Source organism: Chionomys nivalis, chromosome 19 (assembly GCF_950005125.1).
Source record: "Chionomys nivalis chromosome 19, mChiNiv1.1, whole genome shotgun sequence".
NCBI classification, from domain to species: domain Eukaryota; kingdom Metazoa; phylum Chordata; class Mammalia; order Rodentia; family Cricetidae; genus Chionomys; species Chionomys nivalis.
The window spans coordinates 37,054,509-37,072,953 of record NC_080104.1 but is presented as its reverse complement, the minus strand read 5'-3'; the positions used below and the strand labels follow the sequence as shown (position 1 = coordinate 37,072,953).

The window sequence follows — 18,445 nt, the reverse complement described above, 5'->3', positions numbered from 1 at the left end:
TAGGCAAGGAACTGGAGTAGTAGCTGTGAATTTACATCTTTCTCTGCAATATAGGAGAGAGAGACAGAGACACAGAGAGAGACAGAGCGACAGAGACAGAGACAGACAGAGAGAGAGAGACAGAGACAGAACTGGGAATGTGTGGATGTCTGAAACCTCAAAGCCCACCCGCAGTGACACACCTCCTCCAACAAAGCCACACTCCTAATCCTTCCCAAACAGTTCCACCAATTACTGACCAAACATTCAAATACTTTAGTCTATGGGGGGCATTGTCATTCAAGGCACACACCCTGCAAACCCACATCTGGCTCAGGGAAATACTTGTATAACTATTCACTGTAGGAATTTTCAGTGTCCAAGAGATGGACACCGTCCTTTGACAGATGAAAGGGTAAAAGAAGTATGGGCTACATGTAAAATGAAATATTGTTCAGCTTTTGAAAAGGAGGAAATCTGTCACAAGTTACATGAAGACTCTTCAGGACATTTTGCTAAATAAAGTGAGTTAGTCACAAAAAAAAAAAACTGCACCATCCTACTTATAGGAAAGTATGTAAAGCCACCAAACTCAAGGAAATAGAGAAAAAAGTGGAGGCTGCCAGGGTCTGAGGGGAGGAGGAAGTGGGAAGTTGTTTGACCAGTATAGAGGCAGGATGGGTCCTGGGATCTGCCACAAAACAAAATACAGATGGTTGGCAATATGGTAGTGAATGCTTACAGCCTTTACTTGAATGACTTTTATGCTGGGATGAATTGGTACAATTTTTTTAAACCCAATATGATTTAGTGCATGATGACCACAAAGTAGAGTTCACATGTTTGGTCTCTAATTGATTATTAATTATTGAAGTTAGCTGATGAGTAGTGGGGCTCACTGTTTTATATCTTTGTACATAATTTGTATTTTATAAGAAGACATAAAACCATTTTAAATTATTTCTTTACTTATCCTAGGAAGGACAACCTTTCCTTCAGTTCTTTGAATTAAAAAGGGAAGGGTTCCTCTGTTTTAAAAATCTAAGTCCAAACAGGTGATGGGTGACTGAAAAGTGCCAAGCAGAGGAGTCCAGGCAGGATGGAGAAGCTCAGATTCTGCCTCTGTCCTGAAATGGCCTGGGCCTCCTCATGCAGCCCATGGCCCAGCCACAGCTCATGCCAGATGGACCTTGACCATCAGACCCAACCTTGACAAGTCACGTTTCTGCTGAGAATTAGCCAGTGTGTAAATAGAGAAATTTTCCCTTAAAATGGACTGTTTCCCTCTTTGTTTTCCTTTCCCAGAAGTTGAAGGTTAATTCTTAAAGAAATTGCATCTGTTGCTAAAACTTTTTTTAAAATTTTATTTATGTGTATTATATGTGCCTGCATGCCCAAAGAGGGCATCGCATTCTGTTACAGATGGTTGTGAGCTACCATGTGGTGGCTGGGAATTAAACTCAGGACCCTCTTGTTAAAATTTATATGCCAAGAAAATTTAAGAATCTGTTCACAGTAAGATCTGGAAGTCCAGCTATTCGTGGACATCTCCTGAAGAAGGAAATCAGAACTGGTATAAGATCTGCAGATGACTTTTAAACTTTTATGATTTCAACATAGTAATTTTAAAATGCTTTTATTATGTATTACACCTAATTAGCAACGGGTCCGTTATGATACTTTCTTCCAAGTACACGGTGTATTTTGATCCTATCCCTCCTGTTGAGCTCTTTCCCTCTCCTATTCCCACTGTTGTTCTTCTTTCCCAGCTAGTCCCCTCCCACCGTCATGCCTTCTGTCTGTGATCCTGTGGGAGCATAGGTGTGGAGTTACTTACAAGAGCATGGGCACCTTCCCAGTGGCTATGCTACAGACTTCTCTCCCTCCTCTGGCAGCCATTAACTACTAGAGGGTTGATCTCCAAAATATACAAAGAACTCAAGTGACTGGTCATCAAAAGAATAAATAATCCAATAAATAGTGGGGTACAGATCTAAACAGAGAACTCTCAACAGAGGAATCTCAAATAGTTGAAAGACACTTAAGGAAATGTTCAATATCCTTACTCATCAGAGAAATGCAAATCAAAACAACTCTGAGATTCCTTCTTACACCTGTAAGAATGGCCAAGATCAAAAACACTGATGACAACTTATGCTGGAGAGGTTGTGGGATAAAGGGAACACTCCTCCATTGCTGGTGGGAGTGCAAACTGGTACAGCTACTTTGGATATCAGTATGGTGATTTCTCAGAAAATTAGGAAACAACCTTCCTCAAGACCCAGCAATATCACTTTTGCATATATACCCAAAGGATGCTCAATCATACCACAAAGACTTGTACTTAACTATGTTAACAGCAGCATTATTTGTCATAGCCAGAACCTGGAAACAACCGGTATGTTCCTCGACTGAAGAATGGATAAGGAAAATGTGGTACACTTACACAACTACTACATAACAGAAAAAAATAATGACATCTTGAAATTTGCGAGCAAATGATGGATCTAGAAAATATCATATTGAGCGAGGTAATCCAGACCCAGAAAGACAAATATTATATGTGCTCAGTCATAAGTGGCTTTTAGACATAAAGCAAAGAAAAACCAATCTACATTTTACAATCCCCGAGAACCTAGACAACAAAGATGATCCTAAGAGAGACATGCATGGATCTAATCAACATGGGAAGGAGAAAAAGACAAGATCTCCCGAGTAAATTGGGAGCAATGTCATCATGGGCGAGGGTAGAAGGGGAGGGAAGAGGATGAGAGAGGGGAGCAGAGAAAAATCTATAACTCAATAAAAGAAATTATTAAAAGTGCAATTAGTGGGATTAATTACTATGGTGATCTAACAGACTGTATGTATAAAATAAAGGGGACTTGCAGGACCTTGTGTTGTACACTGCTCTTTGAATGTCCTCATGACACCCTTGGAGGAACTTTACCGGAGTCTGAGGACAGCTGCACTCACAGCCAAAATCAACTGACTTCCCACAGACTCACCAGTGATCCATGAAGCTATCACTGTGGCCTTCTCAATGTTCCAGAAACTACTGGGCAGCCCAGGCTGGGTACAGTGCCAGTGCAAGGCTCTTGGGATCTGCTTAGCTGGCTGCTTGGGGGAGGAGAGCTGGAGAGATGGCTCATAAGTTAAGAGAACTTGCTGCTTGCTCCAGTTAAGTTTTATGTCAACATGATAGAAGCCAGGGTTAATGTGGAAGGAGAAATCTCCTTTAAGAAAATCTCCCCGTCAGATTGGTATGTAGAAAAGTCTGTAGGGGGCATTTCCTTAACTAATAACTGGTGTGAGAGGGCCCTGAGCCCTGTGAACAGTGCCACCCCTGGGAGGGATATGAAAGGAACAGACCATAAACCCCAGGAGCAAGCTAGCAGTGTTTCCCCATGGTCTCTACTTCAGTTCATGCTTCCGGTTCTTGCCTTATATGTTTGCCCTAAATTCCCTCAATGGTGGACCATAATATGGAAGTGCCAGCAAAATAATCCCTTTCCTTTCCATGTTGCCTTTGGTCACATGTGTTTTATCATTAGAAATAAACGGTAAGCAAACTAGGACACTGTCCTTCCAGAGGACCCAAGTTTGGTTCCCAGCACACCTATGACTCCAGCTTCCTTTTCTGGTCGGTCTCTGTGGGCACCTGAACACTGGTGGTATTCATATACAGGCATGCATATATACTAATTTTTTAAAAAAATTTGAAACAACTCATTTTGTGCTTGAAATAATTATCACAATGGGTAAGGGTAAAATATCTCTCTCAAAATGAATACAACAGCATTATTAGGAAAATTGGAGTCAGCTGAATGAAGTCTGTAGCGACAAAGCAAGTCAGTTGTTCATAGGCCTATGTACTTGCAAATACGCATGTGTCTGTGGAGAGTCCAGAGGTCAGCCTCAGATTTAGCTCAGGGGCCGTACACCTGATTTTTCCTTTTGTTGTGACAGGGTCTCTCACTAGACTGGAAATTACTGCTTCTGATAGGCTAGGGATTATCCTGTCTCTGTCTCCCCAGTGTTGGGAGTAGAAACAAGCACCACCGTAACCAACTACCGTACATGGATTCTGAGACCTGAGCTCAGGTCACCATGCAAACACACATGGCAAACAGCAACTGATCTGTCTCTCCAGCACCCAATCAGATCAGTCTTGCGTTGGGATGCCTTGAGTCGTTGTATTTGCTAATCAGAAAAGGGCATACCCTGAGCTGAGTTGCCAGAACCATCAGTTGGGTCAGGTAGCAAACCGCAGAAGATCCACTGGGCTTAGAGTGAAGAACGTTTTTATTTAAAAAGAAAAAATTCAGGGGAAGGAAAGTGTAAGTCCTTGTGTCAAACTTCTGTGGCTACAGAAGAGACAGGTAGGACAATACCGATAAGGGGAAGTTTGGTGATGGGAAGGCACTCAGTGCTTGTTTCTGTCCTGGATGTGAGGAGGGGTATGGTGGTGCCTAGAGGGTCATATGATTTTGGTCAAGGCTTTTATAACATTTAAGAGTGTGGAACAGTTTGCTGTTGCTATTGTTGCCTCATAGCGAATACGGTGGTATTTTTGTTCTGTTTTGTTTTTGACACAAGGTCTCTATATAGCCTAAGCAGGAATCAAACTCACAGTCCTTCCTGCCTCATGCTGGGATTACAGGCATCTCACCCAACTCCTTCTGGATGCTACTCTTCCTCATCTCTTTTCATCACCAAACACCCTTGACCCTTGTAATCTTATTTAGGATAACTCAGATTTCCCTCTGATCAGTAGCTCATCCACTAGTATTGTGTTTGTTTTAATGTCTCAGTTTTGATCCTCATGTTGTGGTGATGAATGTTAGCACTAGGAAGAGTGGAAGATGGAGCAATAGGGATGTTTCTGTGCTGCTCTTCCATGAGCCTAAAGGCATTTTAAGATAAAAGGTATGTGTAAATAGATATGTGGGCCTAGATACACAATGTGTGAACAGATCTCTTTTGTAAAGAGTGCCATTGGATTTGGGCTACAGAATTTTGATCCTACCTGGATACTGTCGCTTTGCTCTTTTCAAATATCAAACCCACCCTGGGAACTATTCGGAGAAGGGCCTTGAAAAGTGCATTCCTGTGCTGCGTACAGTCAGCTTGCCCTCGGAGCACTGTCCAGTCCCGTGGGTCGGTTTGAGTCCTTTCCTGTGGCGGGTCTGCACTTGGCATTGTGGGGCAGAGCCTTGCTCCATCTCTTTTATGTCCTAATCATGCTGCTTTTGGGCCACCCATTGAATCGGGGCTCTACTGCATTTCACACTTGGATTAACTCAATCATGCAAATTGTGTCAAGCCCAAAAGAAATCAGGCTGTGGGCAAATAAGAAATATGCTAATAAAAATAGAAAATATGGATCACAGCTGCGATGTCCCTTTACGGAGGAGCTGTGGCCTGTGGTCCCCAGTCTCACGTCATCTGGCCCAGTGCAAAAGGGAGGGATAAACAGGGTTGAGTTCTAATATAAATAAATAAACAAATAAACAACCCACAGTGTAAATTAGATTCCCAGATATTGATGTACCTCTTCACAGAGACAAACTGGTTTTGACGCGATCAGAAAGACGAGAGTACCCATACAAAAACATTCCTCAGACCAGTTTGTCTTTCCGAAGCTGAGGTTTCTAGAGGATTCTTTGTAAGTTGACTAAAACTCCTTCCTGTATATATGCTATAATGTGCTGACCCCTGGCCCCTGCTCAGCTAACCCTCCACGGGGAATGTGCTGTGGTAGGCACTTCTGTCCCTCTAACAGTCCTCCAAGGTCCAGTTAAGAGAAATCTCTTAGTTCAGAAAACTCCCTTGACGGTCCCCAAGAGAGCTCTGTCTTGTTTTGGTGGCTTTTTACGGCTATTTGTGTTATTATAGTAGTGTGTATGATACTGGGTAAATAATTAAGAAAGGAGATTTACTTAGCTTACACCGTTGAAAGCTGGAAGACAGAGATCAAGTGTTTCTACCTATTTGGCTGCTGGTGGATGCCCTGGCTTCATGGGAACCTGGTAGAGAAAGGAAAAGAGCCAAGTGCATGTGTGACCTTGGTTTATAATTGCCTGCTTTCTAGAGAACCAACTCCCTCCTGGGGCCAGCATTACTCCTTTCACCAGTAATGCTGCTGTGTCCCAACTCTCTCTCATTACAGGCTCCACCTCAAAGAATTATTATTGCGATTCTACTATACTAGCCACCCAGCCTCCAGCACGTGGATGCTGGGGCATATATTCAACACAAATTCAAGCCACTGGAGCAGTTTTAACTCTGTTGCTTTACCTAGGGTTAGTTAGGCTTCCAAACTCCTCGATGCCTAGCATGCACGTTTGCCATTGGAGAAGCCAGGCTTCCTTCCCAGTTAGCTCCTGCTAGATCTGGCGTCAAGATTTATTCTCACCATCATGGCTTCTCAGTGAGCATTTCCCGAAGGATTTATTGGAGTTTGGATCTTACAAGAAGATCATTTGTGTTTCTGGCTTCTCTCTGAACTGTGCTCTGTACTCAGGAGATGTGGTTTCAATTCTCTAGAGGTACAGAAAGGAAAAAAAAAAAAAAAGAAAAGAAACTGACCTGCCTTGTATGATTCTAAACAAGAACCAGGAATGCGCACACAAGTGCTGGCCTCTTCTGGAAGCGCTGGAAGGCATGGCTCCCGCTAATCCGCCGCTCCAAGGCTGAACCCAAATGGGTAGCAGGTGCTCGGTTCGATTCCCTGCTTCTCGCTGAGCTGTGGCTGCCCCCAGCCTTGGGTTTCCTGTGGGGAGTTCACCTATTTTAACTTTGAAGCTCCCGAGTTAAGATAGCCAGCCAGTTAGAGAGTTTCCTGTAAGCACCAACGTGGGTTCAATGCTTGCTTATTGAGTGCCGAGCCTATGTTTCAAACAGTCACAGCAACCAGACCAGAAGGGAGTCCACAAGCATGAGTTCCCTCAGGCTTCGGTAAAGCCCCTTCCCAGAGTTCTCAGGGGGAAAGAGGGCAGCTTCCGGCAGACACACCTCTCCCGGAAGTGTGGGTGGCACTAACGGCGGCGGGAGATGGGAAGAGTAACTTCCTTTGTGCTTCTGACAGGGCACACATTCGGCCGACTAGATTTAGACTCCTCATTCCATTTAACCCTTACGCGCCCCTGTGAGGAATATGTTAAATGCCCTATAGCTGACACACATAAGGTAGGGCTGTTTTGGGAATCTCGGGAACATGAAGTCTCACAGCCCTGAAGGAACAGGAAAACCTACCCTTCTCCTGGCCCTAATGTTAACTGTAAATATGCCACAAGCCCAAAGCAAAGGCTTCAAAAACTCTGTTTCCCTATAAATAGTAATTGTTCTGAAGAAAGGGCCTAGGGGATGCTGGCCTCGTCTTCTGCATTGCTGTAAGCATTTGGGTTGAGGAGGGTCTTATTGCTATAACTGGCTAAGGACGCTAAAGAATATTTAATACGGGGCTCTACATGACCGAGTGACCACAAGCACATCAAAGCCCCTCTAAGATCTGTCTGCGAGAGTCATGTACCAGCACAGAGAGCTGTGCCAAACATCCCTAGGCCAGGCCCCCAGCCTTACGTTCCCACTTCCTTTAAAGAGCATTATGAGAAATATCAGCAATAAAAGTATTAACCACGTCACTTTCCTCTTACACCAACTTGCTTATACCTATTTCAACGAGGTGGGTTCCAGACAGGTCCCGAGTCTGTCTCTCCTTGGAGGTGACTGTAAGTCCTTCCCCGTTCAAAATTCGAGAAAACGTCCAAGCTTAGAAGTGAACTCACTTCTGGAGGCTTATTGGAACCCAGAGCACATCCACTTGACAGATACAACAGGGATTAATGAGCCATGACCAGAAGTTTGATTTTTCTGTCAAGTGCTCCCATCCGTTTTTAATAAACAGAAGAACAGCAACTCCACTGCCTGCTCTCCTTTGTGTCAGTGGGGCTGCCTGCTCCTGGTAGCCTGGGTGCCGAGCAGAGTTAGGATGCTAAATGACTGACAAATGCGTTTATGAGCCCCTCCGGTCTGCTTCTCTGGTGGCTGGCTTTCTCCCCAAGTTCCATTTCTCTGCCTCTATTCAGTGTGGGCGGCTCTGAGCTTTGCCAAGGGAAACCGTCAAGTGCAATATCACATTTACAACTTAATGGCTTCAATTCCGTGCCACTGGGGCACTATCTGTGGTGTAAAACTGCCAAAATGCCCACTGTTTTCCCGTTAAGCCATGCTGGGTGCTCTTTCACAGAAGCCTGGTTCCAGGGAAGACTAGAAGTTGAGCCAGAATACAGCTACCCTGCAACAACAGATGGTAAGAGGCAGGTAGGACTGAGGAGCAACGCCCACCAACACCGCCCTCCTCCTGGGTGCCCATAAAGCTGTAGATGATCTCAGTTAAACAAAAACAGTTGTTACCAGGTATTGTTCTGCTCACATCCACTGAACGTAATTGCGTTGCTCACAAAAGTGATGTTTCTGTTGTCGAAACAACAAAGTAGTATTTTTTTTCTTTTCTCTTTCTTCCTTCCTTTCTCTCATGATTTATTTTTTCTCTTTTTCATATTTTGGTCTTGCAAAGCAAGTTGGGATTTTCAGGGTGAAGCCTCTTTATTCCCCCAAGAGCCTTGCTTAGAACGGCTGCCTTTAGCCATACTGACCACAGGATGTCCCCAGCGTTCCATGGAAATTCCACAGAAAGGGCATTTACCTGGTAAAGCAAAAGTTGTTTCTTAAGGAAGAAAGGTCAGAGCGCAGAGATATGGTCCCATCTCCCGTTTCAAACCAGACTGGCTTTGCAGAGGCCGCCTCAGCGCCGCCATTGAGCATCACAGTCAAGCGAGTTGAGGTTGTCCTTGAGGTAGAAATATGCCACCTACAAGTGAAGCCACTAAACTTAACAGCCCAGAGCTGATATTTAATCGCCCCTGAAGAGAAGTCACCCTGAGGCAGAGTTAATAACCAATACCAGATCTTACTTTTTTTTCACTTTAATTTTCTTTAAAAGCTTCATGCTCAAGCAATGTGGTGACCAATATCTGATGAAATTATAAGCCGTTCAGGATGGTCTTTGAGCTGACACGTTTATTAAAATCCCCAAATGAGAGTCTACAAGAACTTAACACAGACACACTGGGAAGGTACATGAGTGCAAACTTATTATTATTATTTTTTTTTGAGTGCAAACTTATTATTGCCTTTAAATAAAATCTTTAAAACCTTAAGAAGGAATTAGAATGATTAACCCATTCCCCTATTTTGTAATTGCAGGGGTGGTACACCAACACTACAAGACTTCCAAGCTGCCACTCCCAATGCATCGAAGGGAGGATTCCTAAGGGAGAAGGCGCCATCAGCTCTTTTAGAGCCTGCGTATGAAATAGCCAATTTCCCTCATTTAATAGGTAAATCACAGTGCTAGATCCAGTCATCAGAGGACTAAGGTAGGTTGTCAGCTTCCTTGCTGGCTTGGATGAACTATTTAAGCAGACTGCTGCTATCCTCAAAACTTCCCCAAGTGGAACCCACAAGTATATTAGAATAAAACTCCTTTGTGTAAACTTAGCTGTAGCCTTGAAGAGTCTGATTCCCAGCAGAGGGAGGACAGGAGGGGTGGAGCTGTCAGAGAACATGGTGACTTGCCCTAGGGAAGATGCGCGAAGGGTCTAGATGGTGTCTACTTTCCAATCTTTCGTTTATATACCCAGCTGTACAGATCTGAGCATCTGTTATTTCTAAATACTAATGCAAGCCATGTTTCTCCTGATGTGGAGGCCTTTGTGGTCTTAATTGTGCCCATCCCAAATCCCTATGTTGTTTTTAACCTTGATTACGTCACAAATGTGACTGCAATTGGGGAAGATTCTTTAAAGAGATCTTTAGCCTAGGTCACTGGGGTGGGAGCACATCCGGTATGACTGGTTTCCACGCAAGAAGAGAAGATCAAGACAACCCCATTCACAGAAAGGCCCTGGAAAGTTGTGGGAGAAGACAGCATACGAAGACCAAGGCAAGATCTCAGGAGAAACTAGCTCTGGGAACACGCTGATCTCATGACATTCCCTCTCTGCATTCATAGGACTTAGGTGGCTGTTCTAGAAAATTAATCCAGAGGCAAAATGTCCATCTTGGTAATACAAGTTGCCGAGTTGCATAGTAATAACTGTTGCAGGCTCTTGAGTTAAATACTGTTTGTGGCTGACGCAAGTGAATGCCACAAACCCTACCTATCAGGAGATTTACAGATACACATTTATTTAGTATAACAAATAAATTATTTATTATACTAATAATATCCTGAATGAAATAATCACATTTATGAGAGAAACTGGGGTAAAGACTCTGCTCCTCCGGACTCCTACACCCACACCCCATCCCTGAAAAACCAAGAGCAAGGAGGGGGTTTCAAAAGGCAGGAAAGAGATGGAGTTCTTTGTCCATAGTGCTGCCTTGGATGGGTGGAATTTAAACAGAGTACGCTTGTTCAAGCAAATAAACGAGATACCGTGGGATGAAACGTGGAGCTAGCGCCCTCTGTTCATTATGGAGTCACAACTTTTCTCTGTTTCAGAGCACATGCATATAAACAGAGGCCTATCTTTCAAGATTTTCAGTTCTAATATTTTCAGTTCTCTCTAGACTGTGCCAAATGGACCATGTGGCCAGAAGTGAGCAGAGAACAGTCAGCCTTCAGGGAGAGGTCTGTGCCTGAGCCCTAGCCGGATTGGTGACGCATCCACAATTCACTGAGCTGCTCACAGCGCATGCGCTTCTAGCCCATTTGATTCATATCTGTTTCAGCGCTTACTGTATCCTGGGCGATTTAGAATGGGCCGTGTCCCAATGTCTTCTTTCGCCCCCACGATGGGCTCCCTAAAATGTACGTGGACAAAATTAGGAAGTCAGTCCTCCTTCCATACCCATACCCACGGACCCTGACGCCTGAGGTCTGGAGCAGAGCGGGTGACTTGCCGGCCTTTCCTGTGTGCAGGACCTGCCTGGAGCTGACAGGGCTCAATGCCCATTGCCCTTGCCTCATAGCACATGGCCTCATAGAAATATCTGAACTCTCTTTCTCTATGCCTCTGTCTGTCTGTCTTTTTGCTATCTCCGTCTCTCTCTAAGATAACCTGATAGGTAAGTTTTCTAGTCACAAAGCAATCTGTTACTCTGAAGAGGATTTGCGACTGGGCTTGCTTCACAATACATCACTGTGTGATGGGGACTACAGGATGTGGTTTTTATAGGAATTCTGTTGCTACTCTCAAAAGCTCACAGATTCGTAAAGCGAAAAGAAGCTGAGAAGCATTCGTGACTTCTCGGGTAGGTTAAAGTATTACCTGCTCCAAAGTAATTCTTTGAGAGAGTCATGGCCAGCGAAGGAAGGGCAATCCTTCACTGCTCTCAAGTTGAACTTATTGCACAGTGGACAAAATGCCAAGAAAAACTATCTGCTTCTCATGGGTGAGAAACCCGTGGTCGTTGGAAGCTGAGTAACTTCTGTGAGGCTAAGTTCCTCAGTAACCAAACCCACTGTGAGAGGAGGAGGAAGGTCAAGGAGAAGGAAAGGAGGAGGAGGAGGAAGAGGAGGAGGAGGAAGAGCAGGAGAAAGCTCGACTCATTAGCTTGAGATTAAAAAGACAAAAATAGTAGTACACAGCCACTGATTCAAAAATAGAGAAATTGTGTAATACTGAAAATGGATTTTAAACCTCAGTTTGGCTTTAGCAGAGTTTGTTTTGTTTTGTTTTGTTTAGACAGGGTTTGTAGCTTTGGAGCCTACCCTGGAACTAGCTTTTGTAGAGCAGGTTGGCTTTGAACTCACAGAGATCTGCCTGCCTCTGCCTCCACCGCCTGGCCAGTTTGGCAGAGTTTTAAGGGGTCATTTAGGAGGAATTAAAAAAAAATGTTATTTTTTTTTTTTAAAAAAAGAGAGTGGCCACATTTCCACAGTATCAACAGCAGTCTGAAGTCAGGTAGGAATGGGTAAAGAGGACATATAACCTGTGACTGTTTTGCCACTAATTAACATATAAAGCAAAACACAAAGAAAATTCATATAGTTTTGACAATCATAGAAGACCCCAAAAAGCATCCATTTTAAGGATTAGGTAGAGCAACCTAGCTCGTGTCTAGCTGCTCACAACCGTCTCATTCTATCAATGTCTTTCTTCAGAATTCTCAGCTCTGGTTGCAAAGGATGCGTGTGAGCTCTCTGTGGCTTATCTTCTTTATAAGAATAACAAACAGAAAGTAAATACAATTTGGTGTTTAAATAGCTTTCCTCTGTTTGTTGGTCACCCAGGCCTTCTTTTCATTTAATTAGTTTGTTCCTGTGAACCATCTCTGGACAATGGCTGGGATATTTAGATTTCCTAGAATAAGGCAGGAGATCTGTGGGGCTGGGTACTGGATTGTGTGTTTGGAGGTAGGTCTTCGTGGGGCTCTTCGGGAAATATATTTTCTTGTATCTTGTGTGTGTGAGATTTGATAAGCTTCTCTACCTGGTTTTGGCGTCCACAGTATATTCCTTTATCTGCCATCGAGAGAAAGCAAATGATTTATAAGAATCACAAAGCATAATGCAAGGCCCCCACTGACTGTCTGGCTTCTTGGTGCAGTAACCTACTGTGATGTTGGATGCTAACTTCTGTTGTTGGATAGTTACTTCTGGGAACGTGCCTGGCTTGCTCTGTAATGCACAGTGCAATGCAAGCCTTTCTCTCTTCATATGTGTGTATGTGTGTGTCTTCCTGCTTCCTCTCAAGTCTGGTGCATGTGTGTTTCTTTCTGCTTCCCCTCAAGGCTCTGTGTGTGTGTGTGTGTGTGTGTGTATTTCTGCTTTCCTTCAAGGCTGTGTGTGTGTGTTCCTGCTTTTCCTCAAGGCTGTGTGTTAGTGTATGCGTGTGTCTTCCAGCTTCCCCTCAAAGCTCTGTGTGTGTGTGTGTGTATCTTCCTGCTTCCTCTCAAGTCTGGTGTGTGTGTGTGTTTCTTTCTGCTTCCCCTCAAGGCTCTGTGTGTGTGTGTGTGTATTTCTGCTTTCCTTCAAGGCTGTGTGTGTGTGTGTGTGTGTTCCTGCTTTTCCTCAAGGCTGTGTGTTAGTGTATACGTGTGTCTTCCAGCTTCCCCTCAAAGCTGTGTGTGTCTGTGTGTGTGTGTATCTTCCCGCTTCCTCTCAAGGCTACTCTTTCTCCCTGGAGGGAGGAATTGGAATCTAAGGGCAGGTGGTGTAGTGTGGAAGGTGAGTCCAGTGAGAGACTGCGATCCACCTTTGATGCCTTTTCCAGCACAATGCTCTGACCAATGAGCAGAGACCACTAATGAGTGAGGCTGGGTATCTCCTTTCCTGGAGACCTAGCCCATTACCCTTTGCGTCCCCATGAGCCTGAGGGCACCAGGCCTGCTTCCCGAATGAATGGATGGCTTCCAGCTCACTGTACCTATCCCACTCCCTGTGCCAGTGGCCGTGAATAACCTCACTTTTGTGTGTTTTTAAAAATGCTTCTCCACCCCAGTTCTTGCCACCTCCACCCTCAGCCCCCCTCCTCCCCTGCTTGGTGGCCCCATGTGGTGGTGTTTCTTGAAATGTTAGATTTTTTCCTTCCTCTATTCCCCCTCCAGTTCTGGAAGCATTTTGTTTCTGTACTGTTTCGTGAATCGGGGGCTGAGTCCAGATCCTTGGGGCTTTAAAGCTGAATTAATTATTAAACAGGAAGGGGGCAGTACTTTTAGCAGGCGCCAAGTAACTGTACTTACACTGCAAGCTGGCTCCATTCCGCCATCCTGGGCTGTGGTTTGCTGAAGGCAACTGGAGAGTTTTATTCTAGTTTTTTAATCATGCATTTCTGTGAGTTTCGAGGCAGGGAAGAGTTGGCAAGCAATGGGCTGGGAAGCCAGTCTCCATCACCTCCTGACCATGTTGGCCAAAACAGTGGTTTTATTTTTTTTCCTTTTTAAAGAAATCAGAAATACTTTCCCAGTTCATAAATCAATCTGAAATTATCCACTCCCAACTGTTTATTTTACTGAGAACAGGGTGGGCTTTTCTGTGTGTGTGTGTGTGTGTGTGTGTAATATATATATATATATATATATACATTATGTATAAATATATATGTTTATATTCTCTATTGATCAGTTCTCCCTTGTTGAGAACAGTGTTTTATTTTTTTCAAAAAAAAAAAGCCATTGGAAGGTTGACTTTTTTGCTTTGTGAGTGTTAAAAATCACTGCTTATTGGGGAGGGGGTTGGCTAAGTGGACTAGAGCAAATCTTGTTTTTAAAAATGAAGACATGCCACAGTGTTTCTTGATCCCCTGAATGTAGCCATTTATACCTTCCACTGGAGCTGGAGGGCTGGCTTGTCCCAGACACGGCATGGATGGAAACTGACAGAGATGTGTGAATGAAGCAAACGCTGGTGGTTCCCAGGGAACCCAAACCTGCTTTCAAGGTCACAAAATAGTAGCCTCTGGTGGCAGGGACAAGCGCTCTGGTTCCACCCCAGGTTGGCTTGTTCTTTGATCTTCCCCTGACCTCTCGCTCCCAGGGATGCTTCACAGGACAAGCTGAGGTCCACTGGGTCTCACCCTGTAGCTGCCCGGTGGTGGAGAGGATGTTGGGTGTAAAGGAACGAAGGAAGAGCTCTCTGGGTGCAGCTGGGTGTGTGGGCCGGGGTGTGAAGCAGCCTCAAGAGGAAAGAGAACAAAGATTTAGTTAGATTTTAGATTTTTGCTTATAAATTTGGAACATGGGGGAGAGGGAGAGAGAGAGAGCAAGAATACACACCCCTCTCAGCTGATTGGCGATGAAATCTGCATGTAACCCCCCCCCCAGATAAAACAGCCCATCTATGCCACCCCTCACCACATGCCTCGAAGAGCTACACTATACATACTTAGAACGCTTTAAAACATGCAGGATGTTCTGTGAGCCTCGCTAGCCAAACATTGCTTTTCAGTGCTTATTTTCCCTCCTGGAATTAAAAAAAAAAAAAAAAAAAAAAAAAAAAGCATTCTTGCCGACAATTCTTTCTTCTAAAAATATGTAATTTTGTGCCTCATATGTATTATCTACATCTTGACTATGTAATTTCCAAGAGTTAATACATCTCATTATAATAATCCAATAAATGTACTTACCATGAACAAAACCATGAGGTCTAATGGCTTCTTTTAAAAGATTAGCTAAGAGCTGAGTCTAGGTAGAGCACTTGCCTATAATGCAAAGGGGGCTTGGGCATCAATCCCTCAGCACTGAAAAAAAAAAAGACAAGAAACCAGGAAAATGTACACCTTTAGACCTTTAAACACTGTCTTCCAATGATGCTTTATCCTGTGTCAGCTTCCGCCTCAGGGCTATGGCTGTGGGCTCCTGTCCTCGAGTGTCCAGTCGTTCTTAACATTTAGGGTTCTGTGCTGGCCACACTGGTCTTATTGGGCTCCTCACCATAGTAAATATTTTAAAGCCCAGCTTGAAAATAATATCTTCCCATCAACCAGTATTTGGAAGATTCGTGTGTTTTAAAGGGGCAGCGACGGCCACGAGCCCAGCCAGTTTCAGCCAGTTTTCGGTCTCATTCCCTTTTCAAAAGCCTGTATTCAGAACTGACTTTACAAATTAAAGAATCAGATTCCTGATCCTTGATTGAGCAAAGCTCCTGGGCTCTCTTATCTAAAAATGGCCCCTGCTCTTATCCCTCAGCCCTCCCAGATTTCCAATGCAACATTGAAAATTATGTTTACAGCCCTAATAGACAACATAACAGTAAGGTGTTTTGTTTTTTTCCCATAGTTTTTCCATAGCATAGCTCTGGTATCTTAGAATCTTTGTACAGTCTTTTTTTTTTTTTTTTTTTTTTTTTGGAAAGTGTCTCATTTAGAAATATTTTGCTTGGCATGTCTTTTCAGAAGAGGGGCTCTTGGTTTACCACAGCATCCTTGAAAAGAGGAAAAAGCAGCAGCTTTCCTCAGCTGGGAACATAACTAGATGATAAGAAGGATTAACCCTCTACACACAGAAACAACTGTGATGTTGTGAAGGGTACCAGTCATTCACACATTGCCTTTTTAATGCATTTTCCTCCCTTTAGCTTTAAAGATAACAATAATAATAAACACACACACACACCTACCAATGTATGCTTTCTTGAGGACTTTTGTGGCTGACTGCTAGGGAGAAACAAAGTTAAATGTGTTTCTGTCTGATGGTGGCATCTGTGTCCTGGAAGCTCACATAGGCCTTCCTTTCTACAGAAAGATGGGTCCCTGGCTGGGCTGGAGTGACCCTTTTTAGCAGCTGCGGATGCATTCAGGCTTCCTTACCAAGGTCCTGGGTGAGTCCAGCCACTTGCCAAGAGTCTGGTCGGTTCTGCAGGTGTATGAGCTGCAGCCCTGGGCAGGGCTGCCTCGGCCTTCCCCTAAGGTCTCCCAGCCCTTCTGCAGTCCAGATGGTTCCAATTTGAGGCCTACACTCTACGCTGGAGCTGTATTGAGTTTCTTCCCTGAAACCAACAAAACCTGCTTCAGCATTTTGCTTGGATTAAAATATTTGTCCCCCCCTTTTTTTTTCACAGGGCAGGAGGAGGGCTCTTGATGCCGCCAGAGGAAGGAAACCATTACAGGGCCCTACAGAAGTAGGTCATGTGCTACAGCTGCTCATAGTTTGGGAGGAAGAAACATCGGACCTCAAACCTGGAACACGACTCTTTCAAAATGTTTGTGAGCGGCCCAAGAAAAACATCCTCCTGAGTCTTATCTAATAAAGTGTGATCTCTAATCGCCTCAGTGTGTGCCCGGCTTTCGTTAAGACTTTGCACCTACTTCCCTGGGCTGGGGAGATGCCGGGACAGAACACAGACAGCCTTAACGAAGGGGATTTAATAGTTTGTGTTAAAGCTAATATGGTCCATTAGGAGCTGTCATTTTCATAAACAATGAAGATATGTTATCCTCTTCTGGGGTGGAAAGTCATTCCTCACAAGACCTTGTAAAGATCCAGTAACAATCTGTGGAACACGCATGACCGACAATTAAAGCGCCGCTCAGAAAGTGGGGTTTCCCGCACATATTTGGTTTCTTGCTAAATAAACTCATAAAGATCATACATGGGTAAGCATACCCTTACATTAGGGAAACAAAACAAAGCAAAACGCCTGTGCGTTTCATTAAAGAAACCAACGGTTATCTCCTGAGTGCCTTAGGTTTGGGCTCGGAGGAGCATCGGCAGGGATTGCTAGTTCAGAAGAGCGCAGTTTTTATTCTTCAGTTCTTGTGGTGGTGAAACTTTAGAAAGACATAGGGCTAACCATTCCCAATGCCAGGAAAGGCACAGTTCTGACCCGTAATGACCATCAATAAAAAGAATGTCCTTAAAAACTGTTAGAAGCATTTTGGAGCTCAAGATCTTGGGGTTTTTAGTTGGTGGTTGCAGCAGATTCTGGCCTCAGAAACAGTCCGCTTTGAGATTCACGGAAGGCACGGGGAGAGTTGAGGTCTCAGTAACCCTTTGACTTTGTAACTAGAATTTGCTCATTTACGCATGCACGCACACAGGCATGCATGCATCATCTCCTTCCCCCCACCCCCTTAAAGACAAATATTCCTTTTCATAGATTTCAAGTTCTGCAGAATTTGATGAAAAATTTGTATAAATCCTCAATGCTTCCTTCTATGTATAGAAGTGAAGTAGAAAGGGGTTGGCTTGTGTTAAAATTATTCTAGTTCTTCACTTAGCCTGGAGACCTCCAGTGACAGTTTGTTTCTTCTTGTTCGTCTTTTACTTTTTTTTTTTTTTTTTTTTTTTAAGAAGGAGCCTCAGGCAGAACTTGCTATCAAGGAAAGCCAGGAACAAAACAGCATTTTTAAAGCAGATTACAAATCCTTCTTAACAAAGCAAAATCAAACTGCTGATCGATAAGTGCAGCTGGGTTTAAATTGTTTCCTTATAAAAAGCCTTTAAAAAAACTTTTTTGAATAATAAGCTAATGGCTGCACTTTCATGCTTTGGAGCAAGCCCCCTTCTGGAAAAATCTTTCCCCTTCCTCCAGGGAGCCGCTCCAGGGAAGAGCGGCTGGGGCTTCTCTTCCTTCTTTTTGCTGAGTACAGCCTTACCTTGTGACTGGAAAAGGCTGGTAACTGTCTTCCAAAGGAAGGGGAAGGTGGTCTTGACCCGTGCTAAGCGCTCTAAGACATTTCAGCTGCCGGTTCCCAACAGCACAGCTCGCTTTCGGTGCTCATCAGTGAGTGATCTGTGAGATCTGGGGTGACTCTGCTTCCTGTAAAATTCAGCTTGGAGCCTAAAGAGAACTCCTAGTCTTTAGGATTGTTGAAGCAACAACAAAACAAAACAAAAGGTTGCCGGGTAGATTATAGCTTGCTGTTTAGGTGGGGTACCCCCGGAGTGGGGGCCGTGGATGGTCCCAGCTTCCTCCTTCACTTGGATCTTCTTAAATTCGGTGACTGACTTC

At 44.0% G+C, this 18,445-nt stretch overlaps 1 long non-coding RNA gene across 1 annotated transcript in view; it reads left to right on the top strand.

Moving 5' to 3' along the window:
* Positions 1-16,722, top strand: part of LOC130890497 (uncharacterized) — a 71,983-nt gene extending 55,261 nt beyond the window's left edge. The window contains exons 2-3 of the long non-coding RNA XR_009058760.1: positions 9,250-9,422; positions 16,553-16,722. This is a non-coding gene — a long non-coding RNA (uncharacterized LOC130890497). The remainder of the gene's footprint in view (positions 1-9,249; positions 9,423-16,552) is intronic.
* The last annotated feature ends 1,723 nt before the right edge of the window (positions 16,723-18,445 follow it).